Below are 21,303 nucleotides of genomic sequence, written 5' to 3'. Positions count from 1 at the left end.
CATTTGAGATGGCCCTATCCCAGCCCACCCCTTCCCACCGTATCAACAGGTGAGGTCCCAATCCCTATACTTCCTTTCCGTGCATATATAGGGTATAATAGTCATGGATTACCATCTGTTTTACATTTGAATTATTTATGCCTAAGTCTGTCTCTATTATCAAATTAAGTGCTCCTTGAGGGCAGGGTCTGTATCCTATTCATTTTTATTTTTATCTCAGCAGTAAGCAGAGCTTCTGGCACATAGTAACCTTGATAAATGCTTGACAATAACATCACACTGGTAGATGCAAATATACTGGGATTGCGGCCCCATGTGTTCTTACACATCTGTCACCATGCTGATATTCAGAGCATTTCAAAGCAGCTTGCCTCCACCCACCCATCCGTCGGCATGGTATAATGGAAGGGGCCCTGGATTAAGAGTCAGGAGGGATAGGTTCTAGTGGGCAGCAACCCCAAACATTCTGTGATCTCATAACATGGGCGAAGTCAGATTCCACCACTAGCACAATGATTAAACTTAGGGAGCTCAGCTGACTTTGGCAAGCCTTGGTGTGCTGAGTAATAAATTAGGTGGTGCCCCACCTAATTTACAGGACTTCAGTGACATTGTGCGTATGGTGAGCTGCAGGAGATCTGAGTTCTGGGAAGGGTGGGAACAACCTGTATCACATGTGTCTGCATGGCAGGATCTATGCTGAGGTGCTTTGTATGTGCTAGCTTGTTTAAATACATTCACAACAGTTCTGTGGTGTCAGTTTTATTATTTTATTCAGAGTATAAATTTGAACACATGCTGTCAACTCCCTCAATAACTGGTTGGGTGACCTTTTCCTTCTTGAGGCCTGTTCCCTCCTCTGGGAAGTAACAGAGTTGTATTAGATGCTCCAGCTTCAGGTCCCTGGGAAGCACACAGGTACATGGTCACCCGAGCAGCCTGGGAAGTCCTAGCCCATTGGAGGGGTGCGGTGTGAACAGGTGATCAGCACTTCCCAGAGGAATAAACTCCACATTAGAGGGCTGCTTAAATTTTTACTTGACGATCTGGGATTGAAATTTACTCCAATAGGGAATATCAAATTCTATGGCACTCGAACCCACAGTGACTGCCTCCTGAGGAGAGAAGAGCCCGGCAACTTTGGGCGCAGGAAGGAGACACGCCAAAGAGGGCCTGTGGGAGGGGAGCTGCCTCCAGACGCTGGCCTCCAGGGCTGTCCTCCCTCTGCCCATCCCAGACTGGTGAGGGCATCAATAATGATGCCGCTGACAAGTCCCAGTTGTCCCTTTGCCAGCTCCATGGTTGACATTTTTTCCAGAATTGTGACATTTTAAATCAAGAAGAGAACTTTATGGCCTTTCCTCCAACAGATTTGCATGGAAGCTGAGGACTACAATGGTAAAATGGCTTGTCCAAGATGATGGTGCTACCCAGAAACCAAACCTGTTGACCACTGATCAGAGCTCTTCCATACGCTGAACGGTCAGTCAGTCTAGTGGGCATTAGGCGGTCCTCTCCGTGTGCACTTCAAAGAAAACACTCTATGGGAAGAACATCCAGGTTGTCCCATGGAAAGCCACGTGTGTAAGGATGACATGCGTGGTCCTTTTTTTTAAATAACAACAGTAAAGGATGCCTTTTAACTTTTCAAAAATATGAATTTGGGGCATAAAGAACAATCCTAACACAGTTTAACAAATTTTATTCATACAAAAGTAGGTAAATTAAAGACCTAAAGTTGGTACTTTTTGATCTAGCCAGTGAGAATACCAGTATTGAAGAGACCACTGCTACTGTATTTAGTTAAAGCCCTTTCCAGTTCTGACTTGAGAACTGGAAAACTGGAAGTTGCAACATTAATCATGGCTCTTGGTATAGGTTCCAGCAATATCACAGAACAGAATATATCTTGGGAACAACAGTTAGAATACAATAAATAAGAATCAAAGATTTGGAGTCAAGCAGCCTTAGGTTTAAGAATCACATCATATCCTGTGTTACTCAAGGCAAGTTAAGTAATGTTTCTGAGCCTTGGTTTCCTCTTCTGGGGACAATAATAACTTCTTCATGAAATTACTTTAAGGTCTATATTAGATCATTTATATGTAGTCCTAGAGCAGGCTCAATACAGAATACATGTACAATATATGGTGTTTGTTATTTTAACTAACACTCAGAATCTCAAGTAGACTCAAACATTGATCATATAACCAGAAATTTCAGAACAGTCTGAAAGTTCATAGTTATATAAAGTGTTTTCTTCTCTCTCAGTTCCTCTTAAAACCAAGCCCAAATGATAATATGGATGCATGATCATTCAGAAACCTCCTAAAGATTGATCTCCATAAATCATGCTCACCCCAATGACTGATTGATCCCTTTGGAAACCAAGTCTTCATTTCCATTTTCCATATGGCTGTAGTTTTTCAGAACCTGGAATACCATGGAATTTAAGGTAGCCCAGCCATGGGAAATGAATATGGTATTTTTTACCAACCATCCAAAGACATAGACAAGGCAAAAACATTTCTATCATTTATGTCCCCAGCTTCCAAACATAGGCCTGCGGGCTGGTCTTGGGTATACCACAGAAGAGTAATATACAGTGTAGACATCCAGGCCCCACAACCAGAAATTCTGATTTAGTCTATAAAATGAGACCTAGAAATCTGCATTATAAACAAGCCAGAGTTTCAGAGGCATATCCATTTTGAGAGCCATTGATCTAAGCCAATGGTTATTTTTCTATACATATTTTATATTTTCTCACATATTTTCTGTCTTTTTGAACCCTAATATACCAACAAATCACTGGGAGATTGAGAAATAAAGAATGAGAATATTTCTATCCCGGCCTCGTAACCCCAATCAGCAGCTTCCATTTATATCTTGAGATTCTCGCTACACTCCTGTTACAAAATTCCTCCCCACTTTCAGACAGTCTTTGGGTTTCATAAAAATGCACTTAGTATTTAAGGTAACAGTAAAGTTTTAAGACTTTAAAACAGAAAGTGACAAATAGCATTCATCAGCTATAACACAACTGACTGATAGGCAAGGGCTGCCTGATACCCCAGGGCACTGTGAGGAGAAGCCCAGCTCGCAGAGCGAGTGCGCTGGTCCGGTCAGTGGTCTCTGGCCTGGACGCGGTCCGGAAAGGCACAGTGATGTCACTTCCTTCCGGCTCCACTTCAAAGTGTATTACTGCCAAAGGAGGAAGGGTATGAAAATTGATTAAAAGGTGATAGGTGCATAGAAAGTTTCCTTTCAGACTTCAGTTGAAAGCTCGTTTTTCATTCTTGTTATTTTTCTAACTAAATTGAAGGTATATTCAGGAATCTGTGTGTGCCTGGTTGATAAAGTAGGAAACAATCTACACTAAGACCAGAAAATCCTACGAGAGGGTGGACCCTGTGGAAAAGGGTACACCAAGCAGCACTTCCCTTCTCTGATCCAGAATCAAGAAGGTGGTTTTTGTCATTTCTCCCTACAGGTGTGTCCTCCACAGAGTGCAATGTGAATAGAGGAAATGCTCTCAGCATTGCTTTCCCATAACCTGCCTTCCCTTGAACTATTCCTTCTATCCTAAATTCCCTCTCCCCGCCCCCAACATTGTCTACTGTGTTGCAACCCTACCAATCATTTAAGGTCCAAACCAAGACCTACCTCTAACGAAAGACTTGACAAAAATCTCACATTCCCAATTGGAGTTATTCTCCCATAATATTTAGTGACTTAATAAAAGCACTTCTGACCGTCCGCCTTGTTATCCTAGTTAATTGTAGGCTTGTCTACCTCGGCCCCCTAGTCTGTGAGCTCCTGGAGAGTAGGGACAGAATCATATTCATGGCTATAACCTCACATCTCCCAGCATAGCAAGCTGCCCTTGCAAGTACAGACACCTCTGACTTATGGTGGTTCGACTTCAGGTTTTTTTACTTCATGATGGTGCAAAAGTGATATGTATTCAGCAAAAATGGGCTAGGCTGAGCTATGATGTTCAGTAGGCTAGGTGCATTCAATGCATTTTCAACCTCTGATGGGTGTGTCAGATATAACCCCACCATAAGTTGAGGGGCATCTACAATTAATTGAATTAAACTGAAAAGGCCTTGTTTTGTTTTATAAAACTAGGTAAGAAAATAAAGTATGTGATGAATTACACGAGGGAAAGTCTTCTTTGTGTTTTACTCTCTTCCAGGGAAGTGGGAAGGTGTCCTAACCATCCGTCCTCCAAGACTCTCCCGCTGCTTCTTTAGAGGACATAGAAGGAGCACTAGAGTTGGGCGGCCCCTGGCTGAGAGCATGCTCCAGGAGAGTTGGTTTCTGGGAAGATTCTTACCGTCCCATGGAGCATTTAGGTTCTGCGATGAAGCACAACCAGCAACGATTAGCAGAGCAGCAAAAGACACACTTTCTGAAGACAGCACTTGCCTGGAGATGTGGTCAGCAGGGCAGGCTGGGGGCCCACGCATCCAGCCCCATCAGCAGCCCCCACTCCCCAAACCCCTAAGAATCAGAGCAGCTGGACTTTTGTGCACAGCTACATAGGCTGCTGTCAATCCAGGCCCAAAACTCCTCTGCTTCCCAAGGACAACAACTGAGCAGGCTGGGGGAGAAGGGGGAAGGACAGAGTCTAGGATTTACCAGCAAATCAGTGTTGAGTCTGTGACATCAGCAGCCACTCCAGAGCCTGGGTTTGCATGCTAGCCCTCTGAAGTCATTTGTGTCCTCCTGGGCAATGTGCCCACAACATGAGCACTGCCCCCGAACGATCTGGGGGGGCCGGTGTTCCTTGATAACGATGCCCAGGCCAACCAATAAGGCTTCCCACAGCACAAGTAACCCAGGAAATGGAAGGAAACAAAGCTCCCACACATCGTTTGGATTTTCCCCTAAAAATCACTTCTTGTAAAATTACAGACTCGTGAAGCTCCTAAGTGTCTACATGACCATATATTCCAAGCTCTTCATTTTACAAATCAGGAAACTGAGACCCAGACATGCCAAGTGATTAGCTCGAGGGCCTCCATCTGGTTAGTGAGGGGGTGAAGCCCAGGCTTCCTGTTCCCCAGTCCAGCATTATTTCTAACACAAGCTTCAAATTACACTAATTACTGATTACTAGCTTTTACTCAACATAGGTAAGAAGATGCACGATTTCTAACAAGACTCTGATTAAAATGATAAACCAATCCAAATGGAGTCCTCTAGTTTCCCTTTTCCTTCTCAAAATTATACTGGACAGTTTAAGTTTTGCTAGGAGAGAAAGTTAAATGAAAAAATGAAACCAACATATATTGCCCACTTAATCCCATCCATCATGCTGGGCACATCTATATAAGTTATATTGAATTCTCACGAAAATCCAGAAAGGAGGCATTAACAGCCCTTTTTTATATAAATGATGAAACAAAGCCTCAGAAATATTAAGGACTGGCTCAAAAAGCAAAGCTGATCAATGGCAGAACCAGGATTTAAACTCGGGTCTCCTGGTTCCCATGCCAATCTTTCCACAGTTCCGTGGTGGGTTTGGGCCTCTTGGGGTTCTCTGGTAGACATTGTCGCATATACCAAGTGAGGGCCACAACAAGGCAAGAGGAGAAGTCAGGGTCAGGTAGCCATGGTCACTCCACGGCCCCCCAAGTTGAGTATCCCCTTCCCACCCCGAGCCAAGCCCTCTGAGTATCCAGCCCCTGGGTGGCTGCCTGGAGCAACCCCCTTCTGTGCCGGGTCCAGGCAGAGGAACACACAAAAAAGGGGCACAGAGAGCTTCCTTCTGACCACACCCAAAGGGGGTTTTCCTCACAGAGGCACAGAGGAGAGAGGTCTATACCCAGCGTTTAATTCTAATGGGGTTCCCTCCCTTCTCTACAAGGATGCTATGAGGACAAATGAAGTAATATACCTGAAGTGTTTTGAGAGTTTCCTAAGTGCAACATAAATATAATAATGGAGCTGCTGAAGCTGATAACAATAACAATGGTGATGATGGGACTATATCCATGGTCATAATTTAAGGGAATATTTAAAATGAGAAACCCCAACTAAAATCAATCCACTGAACTTTATTTAGAAGGAGGTGACTAATAAAAATATTATGTGAATGTGAACTCTTGGGAAATAATAATGATCTTCTTCTATTAAAAGGCTCATCAGATCCATTTCCAAAGTACAGTTCAGTTATTTGTAGGCTCTTTGCCACTCAGTGCAACAAGTTCTCTATTAAAAAGAGGGAGGTAGGGGAAGAAAAGGAAGCCCTCCATGCTGTGTGCTGAAACCCTGGGTTTTGGAGATACAACTGGCCCGTATATCTAGACCTTTTGCCAACTATTTCCATTTACTGAGGGGGCTGGCAATGCTGAAGCTGCCACCTTAGATTTCCTTCCTTTTTCTCTCACCCTCCAACCCCATCAGCAGAGGCTGTATAGCCTGCATTTAGAGTTATCAAAAATGGCAGAATAATAGGCTGCTGCTGTCTTTCTCAGTGTTGGGTAAAGTCAAAGAAAAACCTACCGAAAGATGGAAACCCAACACAGAATGTACTTAGAGGACCTACTGCATCAGTTAAGAGAATGTTCCCCCTGTAGAATGGGTCTGATCCCTATTTGTTCAGATTACCCTCTTTGGAGAAGTGGGGGTGGGGATATTAAAACTTCAGACTAGGAGTTAGGAAGAGACATTGTAAGTAGAAAGAAAACCCCAACAAATTTGTAGCAATGGGGAACTGGGCGAAGGGAGGGGAGAGCCCCACCGCAGACGCAAGCAGCGACTGGGTCACAACCATCCCATCCTTCAGTCATGTCAACGAGATGGTGGTGGAGAAGTGAATGCTCTATCTAACGCCATTTCAAAGCTGAAATGTTGAAAGCCCCCCTAACAATGGACATCATCAGAAGATAAAAAGACAAATATTGAGAGCATTATGGAGCTGCTGAAGCATCTTAATCTCAGTTCTAGGAAATATCTCCAAAAACAGCATGGAGAAGTAAACTGCAGGGGCAGTCAAGGACTGATTGGTTGCAGAACAAAGTCCATCACCATTATTTTGCTTAGGAGGCGGTACTGCCACTGGGCAAGGCTGCACAAGGAAGCCATAGGGAGTAACGCTGGGCTGTTCATACTGGGGCATCTGCACTCTCGGATTTACACAGAGCAGCTTTCTGCGTATAAAGCAAACCATGGCAGGCAAACCTGAGGATCCCCACTCGGGGCCCGGTGCCCCCCGAATGTGTCATCTTCTGCCATTGATGGCAAGAAAGAGCGTTTTCAAGACATCTCTCCTTCATTACCACTCTGATTCAGCTCAAAAATGAGTGAAAACCTGATACCATTTCCATTGATTCACAGAAAACAAAAAATGATCTGCTCACTGACAGTGATAAGCCCCCAGCTGCCCTCCTAATTCAGAGCTCCAAAACAGTGAAAAAGTGTCTCTGCCTTGAATTGAAAGAGGTAAGAAATGTGCGTGGACCTCTCTGTTTTCCTAGTGGTAACTTAAAACATTGCATTTTTATATTAAAACACAAGTGTGTTATGATAGGACATGTGAATCATAGGTGAATTTTAACATTAAACACTAAAATTCAAACATTTAACACTGGCTCTGAGATGCTTCAGGCCAGGGGATCCCTGGGGCCTCTTGTTCACCCCTCTCTGCTTTTACCTGAGTGACAAAGTTTAAAAAGCATTGTTCTGAATTGGGTTCCCTCCAGACTGGTCTGCTCTCTGGCTAAGAGATTCCATTTAGTCATCTGTAGAATGAAGTATTTAAATCTTTGGAGTTTGGACATAGTCTTTAGAGGTGTGATTCTAGAACTCTTTCCCTAGAAGGCTTCAAGGGCAGAAGAGTCACACATTATTGAGAATGGTTGAACCAGAATCTCCATGCTGTAGAAGACAAAAACCCCTGCTTCTGAAAGGCTCTTAGCCTTGCTAATTTATAGTGTTTCTCTGGTCCTATGCCAGTCTTGCTCTACCGAACTGGGCACAAAGATCAGTAGCGCGATTCTCTTCCCTTTTTCCTGTTCCCTTCCTTCAAATAATATGTCTCACCCGATCCAACAAGATGGTAAGGTTTGCTTCCAGAAGCAAATGAGGCCATGCTTTCTCCAGCTTCGCTATCGCAGACCCAAAGGATTTTCCAACTCGTCCACATGCCGGCACTACCACCTACGTTCCTGCCAGAGGACCTTCCTGCCTTACTCTACACCCCACATCCCTTACTGGTAAATCCAGTGTTTCTAAGTCTGTCACAGAGTGAGAGAGGGAATCACTTGGCCACACTAGCTCCCAGTTTCAACCAGAAGCAGAGCTTTTGGAACTGACCCTCAAAGAGAACGTTTCCATTCCCTAACCTGGGGGAGTGAAAGATACCTGCATTTGACAAATGTTGCTCCTACACAAAAATTCAGCTTGATGGCAGTGATGCCTGGTGTTTCCTTGTCACTTGACACTTTCCCAAATGCAGCCCTCTGGTCTAAAAACATGTCAGCCAAATTCAAGGCCACTTCAACTCCCTGTATTAGGGCTCTTATCAGAGTGGTAATTTGGCTCTTAGGTAAACAACAGCTCCCCAAGCAGTGTGCATTTGCATTTTAGAACATGACATAAGTACCATCCTTGGCTGGTGCCTGGTCCATTCCGAGCTTCACTGGGGCTCTGATCTCACTCTGAGCTGTCTGGCTCATTCTCCAGAGAACTGGGGACTGTTTGACCCAACACACCTGGACTCAGAAACATTTTTGAATAGAAGAGAGAGGAGCTTTAAAAAGGATGCTCAATAATGTTTGGATTCACTGCAAACTGCTGTGTAGATGGCTCATGCAAGGGGAATTCAATCTCATTTCCTGTGCTCTCAGATTAACACAGCTATGCTTTCTTCCTGAGACCTAATATAATACGAGTGAGGTGCTAAGGCATTCCTGCTGGGTGTCACATCTTGTCCCCGGGGAGCCTGATTATTTTCAATACAGTTCTTGAACCACAGGCATCGCTGTACTCAACCATGTCCACAAAGTATGTATCGATACAATTCCATTGTCCGTGATATGGACTGAGAGCACAGGACAAAGTTTTTCTGAAGAATTTTTATTCACTCTTTTATTCAAAACATGCTCACTGAGGCTCCTCTTGCGTGCAGACAGTCTGGCCTCAGACCTTCCTGCCGACTTCGTTGGGGCTGGCGCTGGAGAGCAGGGTGAGCAGTGAAACGCGCAGGGTGGGTCTGCGTGAACAGAGCATATTGAGGGGAAGAGGCGGCACTCCTCTCCTTCAGCCATCCCTGACCGGCTCCATTTCCCCGCCCCCATTCACATTAGACCCTCTACTTCCTTCCCAGAAAAGGACAACAGAATACACAAGGCCAAGAAAAACAAAAATATCCCTCACTTTTGAGTTTCTAGAGGAAGTCCTGCAATACAGAGTTTCAGAAATCATTTTAACTTTCCTGGGTTCACCACTCACCTGAGATGGGACCCCACTGTCTCTCTGGAATTCATTGCTATCCATAAACCACCTCAGACTGCAAACCTGAGAGCAGGTTTCCTACCTCCTCACCGTTGCCCCTCACACTTTCCTCCAAAATGTACCAAGGAAGATCCTGTGGGGGCTCTCAACGCCCCTCCCTTAAACAAATAGTAGAAGTCATTTTAAATATTTAGACCGGACACTAGACTTACCGGTATTGAGGATAGTGACTGTCTTTAGATACAGATAGTCTCTATGCAAGGCAGCAATGCACCTCCCTCACCTTTCACTCTTCTGGCCGGAGGGACCCTAATGAATGATTTTTAACCCCCTTCCCCAAAAGCCATTACCCATAAGTCTAGAAGACACTTCAGGGCCCACGGTGCTCCTATTTCCAGAGGACAAATCTATCAGTTCTTAGCTGTAAGTCAAGTCACTCCCACAACCTCCATTATCCCAGCAGAGGCTGGGATAGCCTATGCCTCCATCTTGCCCTCTGCCAAGTGGATCACATCAATGGCGACCATGAGGAGACCCCGGAAAGAACTGACAGGATCGAGGAAATGATCGAATGCCCAAAGTGAGGATGTGCCCTAGTGATCGTTAAACAGAGGGAAACAGTGAGTCCAGAGAAGGGAAGGAACTCAGCCAAGGCACAGTGTCCGTGCAGAAAGAGGGGCCCCTCCCCCATCCCCTGATCCCCAGAGCAGTGCCGTGTCTCTCACACAGTAACTCTCGCCAACAGAGACAAGCGCCTTCCAGCTTCACCCCAACCTGGGGCTGAGACAGGGAGCAGGTAAAGCCTCTCTCCTTGTGGGGAGAGGGGTGGCACTTCTGACCCACAGCCGGGGGGCCTCCAGCCACCTGGAGCTCCTGGCTCCAGCCTGCTCCCCTCAGTCCCCCTGCCTGGGTAAAGGCTTCCACTCAGCATGTGTGTAACTCAGAGCCACACGACACTGAAATGCTAAGTGAAGAGCAATTAACTTTTGCTTCTGAAAACCCACTTTAGCTTTCCATAACTCTTTGGGGGCCATTTCAACTAAGCCAAACCTCCCGCACATTCTCCCTCAGCAATAAATTACCTTCCTGGCTTTAATTAGCTGCCGGAGTGCAAAACGGGGCTGGGTGCTGACGTGGCTGCTTTCCCCACAGGTCCCATTCTGTCACACAGACTCCAGGAGAATGGCAGCTGCAGGGAGTGGCGGGGCTGCCTCAGTGGGGATGTGGCCTGTGACTCCTTACCTGCCCACAGGGTGTGGGGGGCGGGGGGCGGGGGGGCAGCCCAGACGTCCAAGCCTGGCTGGAGCTAAATTCCAAAGTAGATGAAATCAGTTGGCGAGACCTCAGACGTGCGCCCTGCAGCTCTCCTGGACCCTAGGCGATGTGTCCCCAGACCCAATTTCCCACTTACCAGTCTTCCCTTCCTCTGGTTGGCCCCCAAAACACATGGGCCTAAGCGTGCGCGCGCTCGCGCGCACACACACACACACATTAGCCTCCAGGTATCCAATATCTTTATTTCCCTTATCATTCTTGCTAAGGGAGAGATTACTGACAGAGCTTAATATGTAAGCCCTCCCAGGAGAATTTGCTGTATAATTGTGCGCTGAGCTTGAGTCCAAATGAATAAATCTCTAACTATGTGATTTTAGTCACGTCTGTGGGCAAAAATGATATTGGCGGGGAAAGAAAGAAAAGAGCACCCTCCGAAACCCCAACATCGTTCTAAGGCCAAGATTAGGATTTGAGGGGCAGTCAACCACGCCTCTCCCTAGAGGGGTAAGCAAGGCCTCTCCCTTCTCTGGCCCTGTTGCCCACGAGAAAGCTGTGGTAAATGAACCCAAGTTCTCTGCAGCCTTTGCCATACTGTGATCACGGCGTCGGGGGAGGGAGGAGAGCAGGGGTCGGGTGGGGAAGGCGCATTCCAGCCCGGACCGCAGTGCATGCTTGTCTTCCCTTCTCTCTCCTGCTTTCTTCTAGGGCCCTCCGTCTGGGGCGGGGGGCAGTAACTTCAGGGTCCAGAGCTGCACCGCTGGGTGCTGAGCCAGGGCCCCGGGCTGCACCCACACACTCCATCCCAGGAGCTGTCTCCCCGCCCTCGGCCCTGGGAAAGGGTTAATGCCCCTTTCTCACTGGCGGAACACACTTATGCTAATGGCTCCTTCTCCTCCAGGCCTGGGCCCCCAGATTACACCTCCTCTGACAAGCGATAACCTTCCAAAGCCCAATTACAGGCTGCTGGCCGCCGCCCTCCCTTTCCTGGGAAAATAAAATAAAAAGTCCAAACACGAAGGCCTACAGCCAGGCCCTACTTGTCGCAGGCGCAGGCGGGTGACAGGCGCTGGGCACAGAGCTCCCCCTGATTAAGGGTGTGAGCATGTCGTGCGCTGAGCTCTCAGCTGCGGAGATTCGCGGCGATTTCCCTCCGCGCCTCCCCAATTAACAGGCCGCCTGTCGGGGCTCAGGCGGAGACCGGCAGGCAGGTACCCGGCCTGTCACAGCCGCCAGACAGGCCCTCACGCCAACCCATCCCTGCCTGCGGGCGCCGCCCCCGCCGTCTGCTTCTTCCCCAGCCTGTCACACTCCCGACGCGACGACGCGCCGCAGCGGTGCGAAGTGAGCCCAGGGAGAGCAGCAGGGCCTGGGGGCTGCAGTCTGCCGCAGCCTCTGTTCATCCCGCCCTGGAGGTGGCCTGTGTCCCCTTCCTCCCCCTGGCTTTCCACACTCACGGGTCCCCAAACGGGATTTGTAGCAGAGGGACCTCTCACGTGCCTGTGAGACTACAGGGTGGGTACTCTGGGAATCACAAAAAATGGGCAACAGGGGCTGCTCGGAGGGAGAAAGCTGACCAGCCTGTTTGAGTCAAATCACAATTGAATTCCCTGGTCCAACTTACGGCACACCCAACTTTTCCTTTGCCTCCATCAAAAGGACCCAGGGGGCGCGGGCGGGGCGGGGCGGCGGGGGCCGTGGGGCGGGGGGGCGCGGGATTCTAGAAGTGCCTCTCAATTTCAGCTCCTGCCTAAGGCATCCTGCGTAATGAGCCTCCCGGCTTCAGGTGCCCTAGGTCAGGCCGCTGACCTCCTCCTGCGGTCTTGGCCTCTCTCCGGGCCCAGGGACGGAGCCGGCATGGCCAGGCCGCCTGTCACAGAGCAAGCCCTCCGTTACTGAGTGCACCTTCACAACTGCTACCTACTCAATGATCTGAGTTAGAAATCCTTCCTCTTGCCAGCTTTCCTGGGCAATGTCCAGACCCTCTGAGGCTAACGCCTTGCCTGCCTGACCAGCTGAGTGGTGCTGGCTTAGAAATCTCCAAGAGGTGGAGAAAACCCACCCATCCATGCTCTTGATTTCCAGGACTGGAAATCAATACTCAGGAGCAGCCACTGTTGACTCTGTAGCCTCTGGAAACATCGCTGCCCTTATCTTCTCCTTACATCTGTGTCTTAGTCCTTTCAGGCTGCTGTAACAATGCCATGGATTGGGTGGTTTACAAACAACAGAAATTTATTTCTCACAGTTTGAGAGGCTGGGAAGCCCAAGATCAAGGTGCTGGCAGACTCAGTGTCTGGTAAAGACCCACTTCCTGATACACAGACAGACTACAGTCTTGTCACTGTGACTTACATGACAGAAAGCATAAGCTAGATCCCTGGGGTCTCTTGTAAGGGCCCTAATCCCGATGCTAAGGGCTCTACCCTTATAATCTAATAGTATCTCAAAGGCTCCTCTTCTAATACCATCCTCTTGGTAGTTAATATTTCAGCGCATGAATTTTGAGGGGACACAAACATTCAGTCCATACTATTCTGTCTAGAAATAGTATGGACTGTAGAGTAGAAAAGAAATCTGCTCATGCAGGCACAGATTCGTGGCTTTGGCTATGTCCAAAGAAGTCTGGGTGGGAGCATCAGGGCCATCCTGAAAATGAACAAATCATTTGGGATGCCTCAAAGTCAATGTGAGGTGGGGAGGCAAGAAAGTGGGCCACGTTGGCAAAGGATGGGGTAAAGATAGAGAATGATAAAGGCAGCTGGGCTCAAAAACTCCTAAAGGGCAGAGACTGTGTCTTATTCATCTTCTTATTCCTAGTGTTGAAGGTAATGACTAGACAAAGTGAATGCTCAACAAACATTTGCTGAATGAAGAAGGGGCAGGTGGCTCTCCTCATTTATTCAGTACCAGCAAGACTTAATATATGCTCACAATATCCTCTTAGGCATCAATTCAACTACCATCACCCCTGTGGATTGCCCCATAAGGAAAGCAGGAGGCAAGGAAGAGAGGTGCTGAGAAAGGAGGGACCAAGGATTAGGAACGGTGAGAGGAACACATGGACCAAGTCAAGCAACATGCTTCTCCTCCCCACCTTATACCAGGGGTGCTGGAATTTAGAGCAATGTTAAGCAGCTCCCAGAGGCCATCACGTGTTTCAGAATTTGCAAAATGGTACTATAAGGAGGGACAGAGGAAGGGAGAAAAGAAGGAAGAAAAGGAAGGAGAGAGAGAGAGACTGGTCACTAAGCTACAGGAATACTTACAAATATATTACCTTTCATTTGCATGTGGCAACATTCTCCCTCATAGAGGGGACTATAAAGTGATGGAGATGTAGGTAAATAGAAACTACATGTCAGCTCCTATGCATGGCAAGGAAGAACATATATCAGAATCATTCATTATGATCCAATTTGTACTTGCACTGTGAAGGATAATCATTTGCCATCAAAAAGAGGCCCTTCCTTTATTAAAGCCATTGAGACTCTCAGGAAGTGCTCAAGGGTTTAAAATTCTGTATTTGAATTTCACACATGCCTTTTACTGCTGGGACCAAAACTCAATCAACACTTGAGAGTGCTGCCACCAACATTCAAACCACAGGGGTCTTCACTCCTTCACAACAGACCTACAAATAGGACCTGGTTAGTAAATTTGCTAATTTGTTCTGTTCTGGATTTGCATGTGTGTGCAAGACCTGTATAAGCCTATTTTTTAAAATAGAGTTGAAGTAGGAATAAAAGCACCCAGGCCAAGTTGAAGAAAGGAACAATTAACCTCATCTCTCTCAAATGTCCGTGGCCCAGCTGCCCAGGAGTGGAAACCATGTCCTCACTTTCATCTCAAAGCCAAACCAACATGAACATGTTGCTTAGAGACCAACCTTCTCTTTTAACTCTGGCCCCAGGCCTTTGGTCCATGCCCAGAAAGAGGCTGAGTTAGAAGCCAGAACTCAGAGGTTATTACTCTTTTCTTCAGAAGCTCTTCAACAGGGGCTGGGTTCTGATTTGCCTTTTCCATCCCCATTTCTTGCTCTAGGACTCAGGCTGAGCCAGAGAAAGTCATTGCACTTTCCTGGCTCAATACACTCACACTCAATGCAAGTACATGGAATGGTACTGATGCCATAGAATGAAATACAATAGAACAGAGGGAATGTAGTTTGGAGAAAGCCTACTGCCTTCCAAAGAGAGCCCTCCTTTCCTGGAGCTTCCCCACTGGAAGCACAGGGGTTTCTATAGAGTCTGCAGCATAGCATAGCTTCTAGCATTGTCTACAGCATATATAACATAACATATACAACAGCAGATAGCATAACCTATAACATACTATAGTCTATAGACCACATGCCTTCATGGCATTTTCATGTGTAGCCAAGAATAAGAATAATATTGCATCCTTTCATAATTTAATGAGGTGCTACTATTATGTTCATTTCATATATGAGGAAACTTTAGCCCAGAGAGGTAAAGTAACTTGCTCAAGATCACACAGCTAGTAAGGGCAAAGAAAAAGTTCGGACTTAGCCCTCTGTGAATAAACTAGGCACAGGCAGGCAGGAGGCCCAGCCTCTGTGTGGAATATTATTAGTTGGCACATCTTCTCAGTCCCAGAGGGCCCATGAGAGACATGAGTGCAACAACATCTTCTTGAATTACTCACAGGAATTTCCTCCCTGCGATTTCTCTTGCTTTGGTATCAAGCATCTGAGCTGTCCTTGTAGCTCCCTGGCGATGAGGCAAGGGCAGGTATAACTGCATTAAAAGGAAGGGGAGCCTGAGGCACAGAGATGTGATTACAGTGAGAAGTCAGTGGTTAAACACAGATTATAACTTCAGCCACCTGTCCCCTCACCTGAACTCACTCCGGCACCCTGCTCCTTCCCCTCCCCAACCTGTCTGTGCCAGCCAGCCCTGGGGTATGACTGACAGCCCTAGACTTCAGGGATCAAGCCTTTCAGATAGAGTTCTTGACACCAGATGCCTTTGGAGTGGGCAGGCAGGGTGGGGAGGGTGACTGATGGGGGGAATGAAGGACAAGGCCCTTTCCAAAAATAGAGAAGAGACCAGAAGCATAGGCGGCAAGTCAGAGGGAGAGTGAGGCAACGCTGCTCAGAGCACCAGCCCAGTGGAAGAGCAGGGGGTCAAAAATACCCCATCCAGAGAGGCCCGGGCGCTGCCCCGGACAGCAAACCCCCTCTACTGGGCCCAGACAGCGTCCAGGTTCCCTCCTCCCAGCTTCACAACCAAGTCCCAAAGGCAGTTTCTAAAAGGGGATTCCTGTCCTAGACGAGTTTGGGGTTTTGTTTTTTCCTCCCAACTTCCATTCAGACTTCTTTCTGAAATTCTCTAAATAGAAAAAAGTGAGAAGCATAGCTAGGTCTCCTCCTCATGGATGTGGATTGTAAAATGTGGCACTCGGCCTCCCCAGGGTCCTCCTGGTTTGTACGTTCCCCGGTCAAAACCCGGGCTCACCTTCCACCCCCAACACCCCGCTGCACCTGCCAGGTCCCTGAAGACACTTACAGTCTCCTAAATTGAGAGTTTTTCTTCTGCCCCTGCAAACTCAGAAAGACCATTAACAACCCCATGCCCCAGTGGCTCCTTTGGCAAACTGTGCCATCCTCACTCATTAGGGCTGGATGGCAGGAGCCGACCACTCTCATAGGGAATAATAATACCATGCAATGAGCAAGCACCTCCTCTTTGCCAGGCACTGAGCAAGAGGTTTGACACATATTCGTGATGTCCCTAACTTTATACTTCAAGAGAGGTACTGTTATCCCCATGAGGAAGTTGTGGCTCAGAGAAGTCAAGCAAGCTCCCCACAATCATCCAGCCAGCCAAGGCAGAGATAAGATTTAAATCACACACCCCAGAACGTGGTAGAATCACCCGAGCAGAGTGGAGAGTTGAATCACGATAATTGAATAAACCGTCAGGGCCCATTTCCACAGCATTTACTGAGCGCATGAGAAAAACAACGCTTAGATTGATGGTGTAAATGGGGACAGCCTCTTTGGAGAGCAATGTGGCAATATCGATCAAAATTTTAAATGCACAAATCCTGCATGCCAGAAATTTCATTTATATGAATTTATCCAACTGTACAAGGATGCTCACTGAAGCATTGTTGGTAATAGAAAAAAGCTGGAATCCACCTAAGTGTCCATCAATAGGTAATAGGTTAAATAAACTTGTTCATCCATAAATGAAATATTAATACTATACATGCATTAAAAAGAATGAGGTAGGACTGTGAGTACTAACATGAAAGCATGTCCACAAAATGTTCTTCAATGAAAAAGCAACTTGTGGTATTATATGCATAAAATGATGATGCTTGTGCTTCAAAATTTTTATATATAACACACACATACATTTATAGCATACCCATGCTTAAAAGGTCTAGAAGACACACTCGAAACTACTAACAATAGCTACCACTAAGAGGGGGTGGGGAACAGGAGACTTAATTTATTTGGTTTACTTTTACAGACCCTGTATTAAAGTTTTCAATAATACTTAAGCAGGTCACCAAGGTATACCTGTTGGAAAGCGACCCTCCAGAGGACTGAGAACAGGAAAGCAAAAGCTTCAACATAGACCTGTCCCCAAGGAGCAGAGAGTCTGTGGACTGAGGTCCTCTGTGGGAGCCCGTGGCAGCACATCACTGCTTGAGTAACTCACATCTCACTCTTACTGGCCCTTTATTCAAGAGCTGACACACCTGAAGAAAAGCAGAAAGACTGTGGTGAGCTCTGACATCAGAAGATTCGGATCTAAACCTGGCTTCATAAAACTGGGTGGATCACAGATTCTCTTTGAGCCCACGTTTTCTCATCTATAAAATGGGGGGTGGGGCTAGAACCCGCCACCTAGGATTGCCAGAGGTGCTCATTAAAGCAAAGATAGACAAAGCACTTTTTAAAAACCAGGTTGGAAACTGATAAAAGGAATGAAGTCATCCTGGACTGGTGCCCACACTGAGGATGCTGAGTCAGCAGTGGGAGATGGTCCCACCCCAACCTAGACACCGTGACCCTCTCCCCTTGTGCACTGACACCACAAAATGATCACAAACACTTCGAAAACATCACCCATCTCTCCAATTCTAAACTCAGGGGCTGGCGGTCTGGGATTATGTAGCCATAGAAAATGACCCCAGTGTAAAGAGCCCTCCAACAATGAGTCTTCTGCATCAGTCTCTAAATCCCCAAGTAAATATCGGTTCATTGGTTTGGTGATTAAAATCACCCATGACATATCTGATGGCTGCCCAGAGACCCAAGAAGCTGAAACAGCAGTGAAACGACCCAGGAATCCTTCCACAATGAGCCTCATGTGATTCCTAAACTTAGTCCTTCACTCACACCCTCTCCCTTCCTTTCTTCCCACTCAATTTTCCTTCCACTGCCTCCCCATACCCACCATGAGTCAACCCTCCCTACATCAACAGAAATTCACTTCCTTAAGAGCACCCCTGGGCTGGAGAAAGTAATCATTAACTTAATAGGCTGATAAAATTACATTAAATAATGCTGATAATAATAAGAATATAGACTTTGGAAAAAGAAAACCTGAGTCTGAATTCTAACTCCACCACTTATTAGCTATGTATCCTTGGCTAACCAAACCTCAGTTTCCCCGTAGATCACGGTTGGTCATAAAACAATCCACACAGTTATTAAAAGATGAGTAAGGAAGCCACGGCTATGCAAATGCAAGTTACAAATATAGGTGGGTATTATTAAACCACCATTCTGTTAAAGTTTCCACATGTTACCTAATGTGATCATCTCAACAGGCCCAGAAGGTGTTAAATGAAGAGAAACAACGTTCCAAAAAGCTAAGCTCTTTTCCCAATGTCATTCATCTGGGAACAGGGCCCTTGCACAGAGATTTTTCTGACACTGAGCTCAGCGTTCTCACCATGCTATGAGCAAAGCCTTAAAGGTAAAGCTTAAGGGTGTTAGAAAGGGGAGAGGGGCTAAGTCAGGTTTAGTCCCTTGCCCTCCAAAAATGCCCTGCCCAGCTAGTTAAGTAACACTGTTTGATGGAGATAAGGGTTCTAAGAGCTCACATACAGTAAAAGACCTGCAGGAAAGGGGTTAGAATGTAATACTGGTCTTCAGATGATCAGCACATACCACAGGGCCCACCATGTTGACAGATAGACTGATTGATTGGTTTACTTACCACCATTGCTAGTGGGTACATAGCAGTACCAATCATTGTTGAATAGATTTTAAAAGAGAGAAGAAGAGGTAGAGGTGGAGGAGGAGGTGGAGGACAAGAGAAAAAAGAAGGAAGAAAAAGAGGAAAGAAGGAGACCACGGTCTCCTTCCTTCTCCCTTTACCACCTCACAGGAGAATGTGGTCCCACAGACCTTCGTGTGCACTGTGAAGGCCACAGTACCTTGTACCTGTCCTATAACATTCACAGAATTGTGGGGAGAAAGACCAATACAATAAAGCACTGTGCCACATAAAATGATATATGCAAATGAAGACAATGCCATTAGCACATGACAGCTGCCATTTCTTGGCTCTGGTCCACATTACCTTGATAACAAGAGCTGAAAGGATGAAGAGAGTGCGGAGAGAGGCCAGATTCCCAGGCGGCCGTCAGACCTCTCCTGGCTTACAGACCGCATCAGTTCCAGCCACCAGCCCAACCCCGGCATCGCCCGGCGCGCCTCCTCCCGTTCCCCCCGTTACAAGTTTGAAAAGTACTGGAAAAGCTCCTGCTTAGGCTCCTCTTAATTAAGCACGCACACACAAAGAACCACCCCTGGGTTTTGTCTGTTGTACTTTTGTTCTCGGGTCTGTTTGTACTTATTCAGAAATTACATAATTAAAAATAATAATATTAAGTAAATGTGCACATCAGCCTGTCAAGCTGCCTGGGCCAACCTTCACTTGGGAACCACAGTGACAGCCCCTTTATTTCTCTTACTTGTTTTTAAGCACAAAATATGTCACACCTGGAAGTAATTAGCATAATTTTTACTAATTTATAGCTAATTACACAATTACTTTTCTATGAAAGGTTCTGGAAAGACACTTGAAGTTAGTTTCACCAAATCTAGTGGCAAGAAATTGCTTGAAAACATTTCGTTAGCTTCAAACATTTAGGAGGAGGGAGGGGGAACACCCAATAAAGTAATTCTTTCCTATTTCAGAGTGTTCAAATATGACAGGGATATAATTTCTCCGGTAATTTAGAAAGCAGAATGTCAAAATGTCTCTGTGAATCCAGCCCAACCAGAGGCTTCTCTAAGAAAAGGCCCCCAAAACAAGCGTTGTTGAGAGCACCCAGGGCAGGCTCTGGAAGGCACTGCTTTGTGACTGTGATTGGTTTCCAAAGGAGCTAAAATTGCAGGCTGCCAACAATGGTTGTCCCTCCAGGAGTAAACCAACCTTGTGACAGAATGTGACCCCTGGCAGGTGTCTTACTCAGCTCCCGAGAAACTGTGAGCTTGGGAGGCCAGTGATGGATTCAAGCCTTGGGAGACACTTGACTCTCAAAGCGAAGCTCCAGAATGCCTGGACCTGACTGTGTTGCATTGTCTAGATGGCGTGAAGAGAAATAAAAACACTCTCCAATTCAATTCCTTCAACTAACATTATTTAAGCCCCTCCTCGGTGCCCTGTATCCAATGAGAAGATTTATTAAAAGGGAACAATTCCTGCTTTTTCTTGTCATGCTCGCAAAGAAAAAAAACATGCCAATCAGCCAACAGGTATTTATTGCGTGCTGCTTTAAGCAGAGGGAAAAACAGAAAAGAAGAACCAGATGCAGTCCCTGCTTTCTGGAGACCAATAGTCTAGAGACTGGAGCCACACACAGGAAGAACATGGGCTAGCACAGCACCGGTCCAGGGCCAAACAGTGCCCAGCTGGCAGCACGGGCTGCGAACTGCTGCTGAAACAAAAAGGTGAGTGATGGTAACTGGAAGACAATAGCCAAGGAAGAGATGATGGGGTCCCAGCTCTATAGAATGTGTTGGGGGTGGGAGCCCCATTGGTTTGGTGAAAGTGACCGTGTTCTGTCAAGTCCACACCAAAGGACCCTGGGAAGGCAGCAAAGGTGATGCTGAGCAGAGCTTCCCAAATTCCCTAACAGGAAAGGATGGTAAGGAGCACTCTTAAAGCCTAGGGCTCAACCACCAGACCCCTGGGAAGCCCCCTGGAATCCTGAATTCTGGTCTGTGTCTATCCCAGGGCTGCATATTTGGAGAAAGTCAATAGAGGAGAAGGACACAAAGCCATCAGGACATGTAGAAGGTGTCTGCAGTCAGAAGAATTGGCTAGAAGGGCAGGAAGGCAAGTGGTTATAACATAATATCCAGCAGAAGTAGTATCTCCAGAAGGAGGCAAAAACTGGTCCTTGAGGAGACAAAAAAAAAAAAAATCTAATATATTATTAAGGTTTGTGGCCCTTCAAAGGGCAAACGTACATAAATACATATACTGCATATCTGTGGTATGAAAACCTCATTTTGGGGGTGATCAACAAAGACTGTCCTAAAAGTCTGAGGTGTGGGGAGAAGCC

This window comes from Pteronotus mesoamericanus, unplaced genomic scaffold, assembly GCF_021234165.1.
Source record: "Pteronotus mesoamericanus isolate MK-2021 breed Mesoamerican mustached bat unplaced genomic scaffold, CSHL_Meso_final contig_169, whole genome shotgun sequence".
Classification (NCBI taxonomy): domain Eukaryota; kingdom Metazoa; phylum Chordata; class Mammalia; order Chiroptera; family Mormoopidae; genus Pteronotus; species Pteronotus mesoamericanus.
This window is presented reverse-complemented; position numbering follows the sequence as displayed.